Source organism: Glycine max, chromosome 12 (genome assembly GCF_000004515.6).
Source record: "Glycine max cultivar Williams 82 chromosome 12, Glycine_max_v4.0, whole genome shotgun sequence".
Lineage (NCBI taxonomy): Eukaryota > Viridiplantae > Streptophyta > Magnoliopsida > Fabales > Fabaceae > Glycine > Glycine max.
The window spans coordinates 33,722,326-33,735,462 of record NC_038248.2 but is presented as its reverse complement, the minus strand read 5'-3'; the positions used below and the strand labels follow the sequence as shown (position 1 = coordinate 33,735,462).

General features: G+C 29.9%; 1 long non-coding RNA gene across 6 annotated transcripts; it reads right to left on the bottom strand.

The window, feature by feature from the left end:
- Positions 1-5,409: 5,409 nt before the first annotated feature.
- Positions 5,410-12,739, bottom strand: LOC121173123 (uncharacterized). 6 transcript variants are annotated; one of them, XR_005887404.1, is made up of 12 exons: positions 12,225-12,739; positions 11,945-12,019; positions 11,650-11,865; positions 11,124-11,267; positions 10,262-10,344; positions 9,712-10,174; positions 9,502-9,564; positions 9,227-9,295; positions 8,723-8,861; positions 8,575-8,643; positions 6,780-8,497; positions 5,410-5,889 (listed from the first exon to the last, which is right to left on the bottom strand). It is a non-coding gene; the product is annotated as an uncharacterized lncRNA (long non-coding RNA). The 6 variants fall into 6 exon arrangements; XR_005887401.1 differs by having other exon boundaries at positions 6,780-6,879; positions 8,420-8,497; positions 9,712-11,267; XR_005887403.1 differs by having other exon boundaries at positions 10,262-11,267.
- Between the last annotated feature and the right edge of the window lie 398 nt (positions 12,740-13,137).

The following is a 13,137-nucleotide window of genomic DNA, read 5'->3' as shown; positions in this document are numbered from 1 at the left end:
CTATGACACGGTACTATGTACTTTTTATTATTATGTATAAAACTATGTTATTTCACCCTTGTATTTAATTATTTTCTCACAAGGTTTTACGAATTTTTTTTAATTGTACTGACTTTCAAGAGATGATGTTAATGTGCTTTTATATGTTTTAATGAGATTTATTTACACAAGTTTTACAATGAAGTTTATCCGTATATGTTTTCAAAAAAAAAAATATTACTCGAGTTTTGTAGAAAATATTAATTTATTAATATGCATTTGAAGAATAAAAAAAATTAACGAGAGTTTTTTAAACAATGTTATGATCTAGAATCTTGGGTGTTACAACTATAATTATGATAATTTTTTTATTAATTATCATGAGTCTCTATAATTTACATGTATAATTAATTTACTGATTATGCATTTTTTTTTTTGCGAGATACATTTTTTTGTGACATTTTACGGATTCCATATACATTCTATTATTTAAATTATTATTTATTTTTCTTGTTATCTTTTTCTTTACCTTACTCCAAATTTCACACTTTCAATTCTTTATCTTTTCTTCTTCTATTTCTTCTCATTGCTTAATAATTGGGTTTGCATCATTTTAGTATAACCAAAGTTCCTCTGAATTCGATACTTGAACTTCCATTTTAATTGTTACTACTTGTGATAAAATTGGTACATTTGCCAATGAGTTAACAATATATAAATTCTTGCATACAAAATTTTCTAATTTGATACATTTTTTCTTCTGAAAATATATTTTTAAAATTTTAACAACTTTAATATTTAATTATTCTAGATAATATATTATTATTTAATAAATAAATAAAAATTGATTTTAATCAATTTTCAAATTATTAGTTATATTATTAATACTTAAATCTAACAAAAAATAAATTAAACTACGTCATACCTATAATATATCCAAATAATTATACTAATTTTTATCACTATTTATAATAAATCAATTTTATTGTTTATAATATTTTTGTATATATAATAACTTTAACATATTTAATTAATTAATTTAATTTAAAATCTATTATAAAAGAATGTTTTGCCACATGAACAAATGTCACTTTTGATGAAGTTTAGTCATCAACAAAGCAACTAGATACTTTGGATCAGTAACACAGTTACAAAAAAATAAAAAATAGAAAACTAAATCAACTTTTTGAAAAGAAAGTTAAAAGGGAACATGTAAAGCATTACTAAAATGAAGAGAATATGATGCATAAGAATAATGCTCTCACAAGGATAAGTGTTCCTTACGCTATAGTAATAATAGACTAAAAGTTTGGTTATCGAATCCTAAAGATCAATTGTATTTTTAAATAATTAAAATTATTAAGCTAACACTTGAGATAATTCGAAAGAAGATTTAAGTATTTTTTGTGGTTTTTAGTTTTTAAAAGAAAACAATTAAACTACTGTAGGAAAGAGATTTAAGTGATAGTAAAAGTGAACAAAGATTATGATTCACTAGTATCAATTTTCCTTCAATCTCAGTTCTAAATGAAGTTTCTTCCACAATTAATTATCGATTTCCAAAGCCAACCAAAGCCTACGATCAAGGTCAAATGATACTCTTTGTCTTAAATCAATACTCCTATGATCATGGATATATCAATTTAAGTAAAAGGATATAATCTATTCCAGAGATGATTAATTAAGGATTAACTAATCCATCATAGATTACCCAAATAGTTTAATCATGCAATTTGGTGTAAAACATTACAGATGATTCCCACAATACATTCAATTAAACATAGGATTGATAAGTTCCCAATTAAATAGTAGAGATAAGGAAAAAAATTAATTAACATAAAACATTGAGGGATTTCATTAAGAGTAGAGAAAAAGGTATAATTGGAAAATTACATTATAATCCCTGAACTAGGGTGACTAACTGCTCATGATCAGCGCACGACTCAAAAACCTATATGAATTTAGCATAGACATACGAACAAGGTACGAATGATGATCACATCCATTTTCACGAAGTTGTTCATGCTTCAGAACTCTCAATATCCCTGAGAATGCTTTCAAATTCATAAATTAGGTAAAAGATAAGATACAAAAAAACAACCCCTATTTATAACTTCCTAAAGATATCAGCCAAAAAGGCACATTACGGTTTTGTTGAACTCCACCATGACCGTGGTTGAAAACTTGTGACATTGAAGCTTTAGGATGTGGTGGAATGACTATGATCTTCATGGTGTGGACTACGATTGTACTACTTACCACAACTATAGTTGGAAGCTGACGTTGTTCAAAATGAATGTCAATCATTTTACCTTGGGCGTACTGTTTACCATGACCATGATGAATGTACCATAGTTGTAGTCAAGTGAGAGAGTTCTTCAAATCTTCAAAAACATGCAATTTCCAACTCTTGCACTCCATTAAGCGACTATACTTCTACAAGACAAAACTAGTGTCCAAATGTGAGTCATGCCAAGAAAATGCATGAAAATAACACAAAATATCACTCAAAAAGTGATTTTATTAGAATCCTACCAAAGATAATACCCTCAATAACAACAATTTTCTGAAGCATATGTGTATATAAAAATATATTTAAATATATTTTGATATATCTACTAACATATATGTATTGAAATTTAAACTAAATTATTAATAACATTAATTTTTTAAAATACAAAAACTACTCTTATAAATTAAAAAAATGTGAATTTAATACCTGTGGAAGGAATGGGATACTAAACTAGTTATAAGTATAATCAAGGGTAGATTTTGTTTTTTGTCCTTAATCTTTTAAATATTTATGATTTTGGTCCCAAAACTTTTAGACAACCGATCAACATTCTCAAACTTTTTTGTCCAATATTTCGGTCATTTGCTCATTTTCGTCTATTTTGATTGTTAATCAATAATGTGATGTTTTTTTATTATTATTTTATTCCATTTTATAGTAGTTAAAAACCATAAAAAATATTGAAGTAAAAAAATAATACTATGACATTATTTGATTTAGTTTGTTTTATTATAAATATATTACTTAATGTTATAAAAGAAAATTTGTGTATGTGGAAAGAAATGAAAAAAAAGTTATGAAAACAATCATAATAAGAATTGGTGATATATTGAGAATATAAAATAGTCCAATCTCAATTCACTGCACATAATATTTTTCTTATAATAATCTGTTATTTTTTTAGAATTATTTTATTTTATTTTATTATAAAAACAAGAATAATAAATAAATAAATAAAGATGAATGCTAACTAGTGCTCGGTCAAACATTGGTTAAGAAAGTAAAAAAATAAAATGTTTTATTAAAGGTATGTGTGCCATGGTGATAAGCATTTATTAAAGTGCCCGTTTTGATGACAACATTACTTTGTAAAGTAAAGAAAGAGGATGAGTGATGCCACTGCTTGCCCAACTAGATTGTTTTTCTTCATATTCTGTTGTAGGAGAATGAGAATGAGAAAGATTTTAAAAATTCTACAATGCTTTTATTGAATTATGAAGTTTGATCAAATAACCAATTTCTGGTTGGCTTTTGTTAAACTTTAGGTATTTCCATTGTGTGTGTGTTTATGTTTTAAGCTATGGGGAGAAGTTGTGGGATGTGAATTGTGGTTAACTATTGGGCCAAAGGTCTGTTGGCATTGCACTCTGCTTTCAGTGAAATGACAAAACAAATTTGGGAGTTCTTTATGTGGCAACATCTATTGCTGTGATTTTTGGTTAGGATTTTACTCATTTCATGGTGGAACCAAATTTTTTTTTTGTAGAAATTATATTCCCTTCTCAGACATAAACTTTCCCATTTTATTCCTTTGCATATGTGTGCCTCAGAAGGCACTATACAACAATGGAGAGTGGTGAGTTTCTAAAACTAATGTTAAAGTTGTTTTTCGATTTATTATCATCTATCGAATTGTTGAAGATACCTGCGAGCTTGTGGGGGAAACATAGGAGATGATGGTGCAGACAATACAATTATAATACTAGTTTTAGGTAAATTATTATTAGTCTATATATATAATTCTTCTTGTCGCTGGCTAGCTGTGAACTGAGTTTCACCAGAAAATGATTTAAATCCATTAAAAGCTTTTGCTTATCATGTGGCATTATATTTGAGCTAAATACAATGCTTTCTATTTTGACTTGTCTATTAAAAACTATGTGGATGTGATTCTCGTACTTGGTTTCCTATTGACTACACTCGTATGATGCAAATTAGAGGCAGTGGAGTTCTTATATCACCCTTGACTTATGTTTTTGATGAAGAAACCCCAAGATGACGTCAACTCCTATCTGAACTTGGGTTGATCAATCCATGGAGTCATTTGTGGATGTTTCATTTTTCATTTACTGCCAAAGTAGATGAGCATTACCTCTATGGTGAAAGCTGCAAGAAACAAGTACACCAAAATGGAGGACATAGATAACTGAAATTGCATTTTTAGCTCATTATTCATAGAAGAACTCCTATCTCCACATCGCTTTATAGATTGAAATTTTTGTAGCAAGCTTGTATCTTCCTTTCCTCCTCTTCATAACATTGTCTTCTTTGTCCTTTCGGGGGAATTGTTAAAAGTTGAATTGGGATTTTGTTTTATTTGTATTACAGTTATAATTAGTTAGGAGTAGTTACAAAATTAGTTAGTTAGCTTTACAACTTTGTATAAAAACTCATTTTCTGTACTTTGTACAAACCAATTTCAATGAATACTCTTCTTAATAATTTGTGACCTTAATGAGTTGGCCATCTTTTGAATGATGTTTGATACATGTCAGCCAGTGAAGAAATATGTCTAATGAATAAATCTTTGGTTTTTGAACTTCTTATTGGTCAAATTTGCTAGCTGTACTCTCATAATGTCATGTAAACAAAATAGGCTTTAAAATTTTAAATATAAAATAAAATCCAATATTCAAATATTGTACACAACACTTATAATATAATTATAAAAACAATAATATTATAATATTACACCTAAAGTTACATAAAGGCTACATATGAATATAATTTCACACTATTTAAATATTTAAAAATTATATAATTATTTTTAAATATATTCCTTTTTGATATGATTTTACTTTATTTTTCATTATTTTTTACTTCTTTTTTATTTGATTTCTTTTTTTGGAAGAAAACATCTCGTATCTAGTGATAGTTATAATTTATAACAATTATTTTTTGGTAATGCATAATTATGAGATATAAGATTTTTTTATAATTTTTTTTCAATTTTAATATATTTAGTTTATTTTATTTTCATTGCTTTTTTATTTTATTTTAAAACAATCATATTGAGCCTTAATTTTCATTTGTGTTGTGGTCATAATTTTTAATCATATAAAATAAATTTAGATATATACAAGATATTAAACTATCCAATAAAAATATTAAATAAATATGTGAAAATTTGTTCATGTTCATTAATAATTAATAAAATAACTCGTGTTTTGGTGATAGATAGATTGACGAACATCTACTATAAAAGAGGTTTTCTACATCAGTTAAAATAGGCATTCTATTAACCGTCGTTGTAGGAGATGACGTAGAAAGTTTTCACTTTTTACGACGGTTCAATAAATAATCGTCTTAAAAAAAATACCTTTCTAAGATTATTCTTAGTTAAAAACCGTCCTAAAAGGATACACTTTCTAAGACAGTTTTTAACTAAAAATTGTCTTAGAATGTATTTTTTAAAAAAATTAAAAATATATAGAGGACTCTAAGACAGTTTTCAAAAAACTGTCTTAGAACGTAAATATTCTAAGACGATTTTTTGAAGAATCGTCTTAAAATGTGTTTTTTTCTTTTAAAATTAAAAATATTTTGAATCAAATTGTTGTTTTTTATTTGGTTAATCCCCTCAACAGCTGCCACAGCTGAAAATGCCCAACAACTCCCTGCATGTCACATCAAATTAAAATATATTGATAATTTGGCAGTAAACTAACTTTTGTTAATTATCTAACCGAAATTAAACTGCTATTAGATCTTGTAGAAATTACAGGTAACAATGTGATGCATCATATACTGACTAGCAATTCTAATGGTACTTACTGAAAATTGATACATCAAAATGATCAATTAATATTACTATAATATATCACAATATTAATGTAAACCCACAACAATTATACTATCTTTTTCTAACAATAATAATTAAGATATTTTACTTTTCAACAACACACCGCTATATCTCAACACACTTGATCCTTTATGTCTATTATAAATCAAAATTGTATTTAAGTCAAAAAAATATTAGCATTTTATGGTTACAAATTTATTTATATAATTATTGTCTCCACTACATTAAATTTTTGGATCTGTTAGAAATTATTGACTCTGAATTTAGTCACGTCTTTACCGCTCCTAAAAGATATGTATTGTTGGGGGATAACAATACATGTATTTATTATTAGTTTAATTTATGGTACAGAACTCATCATGCAACAAAAGCAATTAATCCTAACATTTCACATTATTTATTTGATAATAAATGTTTTTTCCCTAATGAATTGAAATTTGAAATGCATGCATGATGGTTGTTAATTCTAAATTAGTTAATTAATTTTTAATATCATTAACAACCCCTATTCAATTAATCCAAGAATATACTAAACAAAAAGATATACATGTTTGCTTCTATTTACTTTTCCTTTGTTACTTTGTCTAAGATGAATATCTTATCTTCCTTTTCTTTGTATGTACCTTATAATAAAATTTCTTCTTTTACCATATCTAAGCTAGAAATCAAAATGTAAAAGATTTTTTTTTTGTAATAGCCACTTACTTTAGTAAAGACTCTCACCGAGATGGTTCTAGGTAGAAGTTGTGGTTTAGATCCAAATCTTTGAGTGTGGTATTCTCGTCAATTTCTATCTTGTCAAAAACTGCAAGACAAAAAATCATATTCAAATATTAGCCTCGATCCTATTTGAGGAAATGTACATGAAATTGAAGATGCCCTTTTATTTTTTTGCTTCTTCTCACTTTCTCTCCTATGTGTATAGGTGATAAAATGAGCTACTCGTCCAATGTGGGTTAGTCCCATACAAGTTGTGAAATATAATGGGTCATGCAAAAAAAATTCAAATTTAATTCGAGCTTTAAAAATAAAACTCAAATCCTATAAAAATTCAATCTTTATGAGTATGAGATTTTACGAATTTAGCTTGCATTGAATCATGATTAAATTAGATTTAAAAAAAATTGTATTTAATCTAGACAAACAAATTTAAAATATAAGTCTTATATTTCATTGTGATAGTTCCGCTCGGCTAGTTTCTCCCCATTTTACCATTACATTTATGTATATTTCGTAAACCGAGACAATGCATAAATTCAATGCAGCATCAAACTATACAATAAAAATAGTAAAATAATTTATATGGATCACTTTTTCTAAGAAGTTTTGGAATAATTCATGCTATATACTACCACTATATATAAAGAAAGAAAAGGCAGAATTGTAATTATCAAGAGAAAGACGCGGGACATGAAAAGGTTGGTGGTCAAAATTACATGCTCTCTCTCTTCTGGACAAAAGAAGATTATTAGATGATTCCATTATGTCACGATGAAACCAACGGAGAAACAACAGATATGTTGTCGTTGGGCTGAATATGAATTTACAGAAATCACAAGGGTATATTCAACCCAACTAACAGATATTTAGAGAGAGTTTGAGACTGGAGAGAAATATTATTCAACCCAACTAACAGATATTACAAAGCTGGTACTTATAGTACCTTAGGAGTTCTAACTATACTAGCAAACTGACAGTTAGGTGTTACAGCTGGCATAAACCAGGGAGCCTAGAACTATGGTTAGTCCTGCTAAGAAAAATAATAAATAGGAAGAATACTCTAATAATAATCAATATCAATTAAGCTAGAGCATGAAGTTCACACTACCTGTTCTTCCATCATGGAACCTAATATAGAACCAATTGCCCAACAGAGTGTATTCAAATTGTTCCATGTCCAATCCTCACCACTCAGTTGTTTACTTAATTTCCTAAACATTTGGACATTTCACAAGAAAAGACCATTGAATAAAGGTGCATGTTCTTATCAGCACAAACATACAACAATTGCACAACAAGAAGCCTTTCATCATATCAATCAACCAAAAGAATATATTCATGCAATGTTACATTACGTCTTTAGGTCATTCAATTTGACTTACACCATTAATATCATATTTTAAGAAAATTGGCATCTTGGTTTTACCATTCAATAAATACAAAGTTCAACTCATATTTGGAACAATATGAATCCCCTACAATAACAATTAAAATAGATAAAAGGAACCTATGAATGATATCCAGCAAAGCAACAAAAGGATTTCTGATCCACATACCTTCTTTTCAGAATCAAATGAAAAAGAATGCAATATATTTTACATAAAAGGAGATCAATCCAAACAAACCTACAATTGGACCATGAATATGTTATACATCTTGACATACTGTACATCATAATAATTCCCAAATTGAAGGGCTGCCACCTACAAATATAAAAAGTGAATATTGATGTTAAAAATTTCAGGGAAAAACATATAAGCATTTAAAAGGAGGAATATACCTCAGTTAAACATTGCAATGTGAGGTTCCGATATGCTAGGACAAGGAAAAATTTCAGGAGTGTCACAAGCTGGTGAGAAACATAAAAAAGATTTCAGTTTCTGAATTCCTCCAAAATAATTTCATTTTAAGCAGAAAACAACACCTACCAGGGGTGATTCAAATATATAACCCAAGGGAATCCATGATAAGAAGGCATGCAATGTAGATAGAGTAGCTTGTGTGAGTTTAGTCCTTTGGGATGCTGATAACACATATAAGCATAACTCATGTATGAGTTGAAATTCACTGCAAACAACCAAGTATAAACCTTAATGATAAATACATACTCAATATAAGTAAATGTAGAAAAATCACATCCAATCACTTAATACATGACTAGCTAAAGCATGTATGGTGAGGGGAAGCAAACACAAATATCAAAGTAACATGTACATATGTCAAGCCAGTTTAAATAGTAACCAAAGCACTCTAAGGTATGTTATCTCAAAAAGAGGAGCAATATGTTCAATTTACAACAAAGGAACTTCTGGTAAGAACTACATAAAATTAGAGGCATAGCTAGTTTGTTAGTATACATATTTTACATAGCTAATGATGAATAATTAAGGTGAAGTAACTAGGAAAATAAAAAGAGTATATTGAAGGTATACCTCAACTTGATTCTGTAAAGACTGAACATAATTGATTATTTCATCCAACATAAGGGCCTTTCTAGTCACCTAGTTAAAAACCAAACCACATAAAGCTGTCAGAAGAAATAGTGAAAACTAACATATAAAGGAAAATTCTAGCAAGAGCACATTCACAAAAACACACAAGTTACCTACCAATAAAAAAAAAGATAACAAATGAGTTGTTAAATGAAAATAAATACATTATTGGTCCTACTACATGCAAGTGTGACATGAAGTTCAACTTTACCTACCTTATCACAACCTGGCACAAGCCGTTGCAACACCTTCATCCTTTCACTTATCTTTCTTCTCACCTGAAAAATGAAAATCCATTTTCTTGCAACATTAGAATGAGACATGAAGATAATAAAAACTCTAGGGAAAGCCAACACACTGGTGGGAACCATGTAGCCATACATAGAGATAATAATAATTTTCTAGTTGTTAAGAGAGTACAATACCCTTCCAGCAAGCTTGTGGCTATCCGTTGCCTAACCCCTTCTTGCTCTGACGTGGATATAGCCTGTTGGGGGCTCTTACAGTATAAATGGAGAGTGTAAAACAATAATTATACTAAAAGTGGATAGAAATAACTCAATTTATTTATCAGACATAGAAGCATAATTTATATTTGAGAAAATCACAAATTAGGATATCTTTATGAACATATTTCTAATTTTAGATGAATTACCTCCAAAGGGATGATTAATTAAGTCAGCATAGAAAACGTCTTTGAACACTTTTAAGTTTTAACTACTAATAGAATTAGAAGTGGTAGAATCATTAAAAGACAGTCCTTTTATCAAGAAACCTCAATTTCAACTCATTTTTATTTATTGGCTGATATCATATAAACTAGTAAAGCCAATAATCCTGCCAACAGTGTCCTGAATCCTCTGTTGAGCCCTTTGCATAAAGTTACCCCTAGAACCAAAAGAAATTAAAAAAATATTAAGATCATGCGCAAATAACGAGGATTAAACAAACTTGCCAAGCATTTGGGTATGCTACCAACAAAAAAGTTATATGAAAAATCTGCAACTTTTAACTGAGACAAACGACAGAAGCCAGTTAAATTCACACCCGAGGCATACCTAAAAAAATAATAGGAAACATAAGAGTTAGATTAATACTATCCAAATTTTGATTGTGTAACTTGGTATTTTATACGTAATGGGTGAGCTTGACAATGTTTTCTAGATACAACAATTTTAATGTCAAAGGTGATTTAAGTCATGTTAACTATATATATCCTTATACCCAATGACTTGCTTCCTGAGCTCAATGAAAATTTGACAATTGTAGCAATGATAAATTATCATATCACATGTCTCACATGCAAAAATTATTGTATTCATTTATAGTAAACATAAAAGATAATGCAAGAAACTATGTCTTGTTTGCTTTAGCAGACACAAATGAAACTGGTAAATGACATTTGAAGAAAAAAAGAAATTTGAATCCTACCAATTATATGTAGACCAAAATGAAGCCTATAGACTAACCCATCTCACCATGGTAATCTACCATAGATATAAGAGTCCTACAGGCCTACACTTTATAGCATGCACTGTAGTCATAGAGAAAGAAGAGTTTTATCAATCTGATGAGAAAAGACTACATGAATGATGATGATGAATTAGTAAACAAACTAAACTAATTCATTTTAGAAAATTTTACTCTCATCCCATGCATATTTGAAGAAAAATTTGAAGGTATTTCAATTTTCCTAGCTCTGGAGGTAGCCTACCAGTCAACCCATTGGACTGTAGGTTTATGCAAGAATGCAATGGAATTGAAAACACTACTCCATCAAAATAATTTAAGAGTCGACAATTCTGGAAGAGCAAATTAATTAATAATTTCCTTTTACATTTTCATAACTTGGGTCAAATTTCCAATCTCTGGAGGAATTGGTCCAATTAAGTGATTAATTCCCAAATCCAACACCTTAAGAGATTTCAACATGCCCAATTCTTTAGGTATTACTCCAACGAGACTGTTGCCATGCAAGATCCTACAACAATAAGAACCAAAAGTTAGTTACAACGATGATAATTAATTCCAGTTCAATAAGTCATGGTAATAACACTGAATCACTAATTAAATGAAGCTAGGTTTGCAGAATGATGTATATGAGAAACAAGGAACATTCAATTCTTGTAAGTAGGTGATTTTCCCAAATTTTGGTGCAAGAAATTCCCTTAATGAAGCCCCTGATAAGTTACTGCAAAAAAGGATTCCACTCTGTCGTATTAGAAATGTGCTATCTTAGAAATGTATGTCATTAATTTACTGTCTTAGCCATGAAGCATGTTACATTTCAGGACAGGACTAAATTTACACCCCCAAAGAAATGTATTAAATGCTAAATGGATCCATGGTATTTTAAATCTTACAGCTTGATCACATGATCTCGAGTTGCAGTGCAAGAAACACCATTCCAGTCACAAAGATCTGAATCCAAAGTATTCCAATTGGACAAAACCATATGTAGAACAAACCAGAGCAACCTCGGAGAGCATCGATTATGCTATGGTAATCAAATGGGTCAGATCGAAAAACCTTAAGCTTATCAGGATCGGATGAAATTCCATTGAATAGGTTTTCTTCCCCTGAGAAATGACTCCAAAGCAAATCAATTTCAATTTCAAGGGATCATAGTCCATAACATAAAGAATTAATTTAAATTACCATATTTTTTAACAGAGGCATGAATAGTGTATCCCCTTTGGAGGAGTCTTTGGACAAGGCTGAAGCCCAAGTGACCTGAAGCATCCATCACGCATATCGTGTGAGTACTTATGTCAAATGAAGGAGCCATCGATAGTTTGTAGTTTTTGATGCGATGATAAATGAAAAAAAATAGTGTTAAAAAGAAGATTTGTGTGTGTTGTGATTTTGTAAAGTTAGGGAAAGAAAGGGTAGAAACGAAGAAATTTATTTCCACCACTTTCCTTCTGAACACAAATACCTCCAGTGCCCTTGCCTGTTCGTGTAGTTAAACATCGCCATGTCGTCGAAGATTCTCACTGGCAGGAGCATGTTGCTATTGTTTTCCTTCGATTTCACCTTCTCGTCGAGCCACATCATGCTGCACATGTCCCTCACTCTATACCAGAGTTTGATGTAGCTCTTCCTTTGGTCCCACAGCTTGGTCGATGCCGCGATTCTGAGCACCAAGTGGCGGAGGTTCGTCTGGTCCTCGAGATTCGTCTCGAGGGAGCCTCGTAGGAGAACTGCGACGACGGAGGTGGTGGCATTGACGGCGATGATGGTTTTGGAGAAGGTGCCGAAGGAGAATGGGGCATCTTTGCAAGCGCGTGAGATGGAGACAAGCTTGAGCGTGTAGATGACGTAGGTGACAGAGACAAAGAGGATGAGAAGGACAAGAAGTTTCGGTAATGTTGGGTGCTATGGTGCAATGGGAGTGGCAGATATGGAAAGTTGCGGTGACAGAGATCTCACGCGATGTTTGGGAACCCTAGAGGTAAGAATAGAGAAAAACATTTTAAAAAAAGAGAATACAAGGCGCCACAAAATATAAAGCAGGAACTACATATTAAAAAAAGTAAAAATCATCTAAGACCGTCTTAGAATGACAGTCTTCTAAAACGATTTTCACAAAACCATCTTCGTTGAAAAATCCGTATTTATAAAATTACCACCGCCTTATATACTAAGACAGTTCTTGCAGAACCAATGTCGTTTCGCTGTCGTAAAAAATGCTTTTTCTAGTAGTGATGTATTTTAATAACTTGTGTATAAATTTTTACACTGCCAATATATAATTATTTTCTCATATATTTAGGTGTTATTTATATTCAAAATGAGACTATGTTTTATTTCATAAAAAATATATTTTTCACTATAGCCTTAATAACATT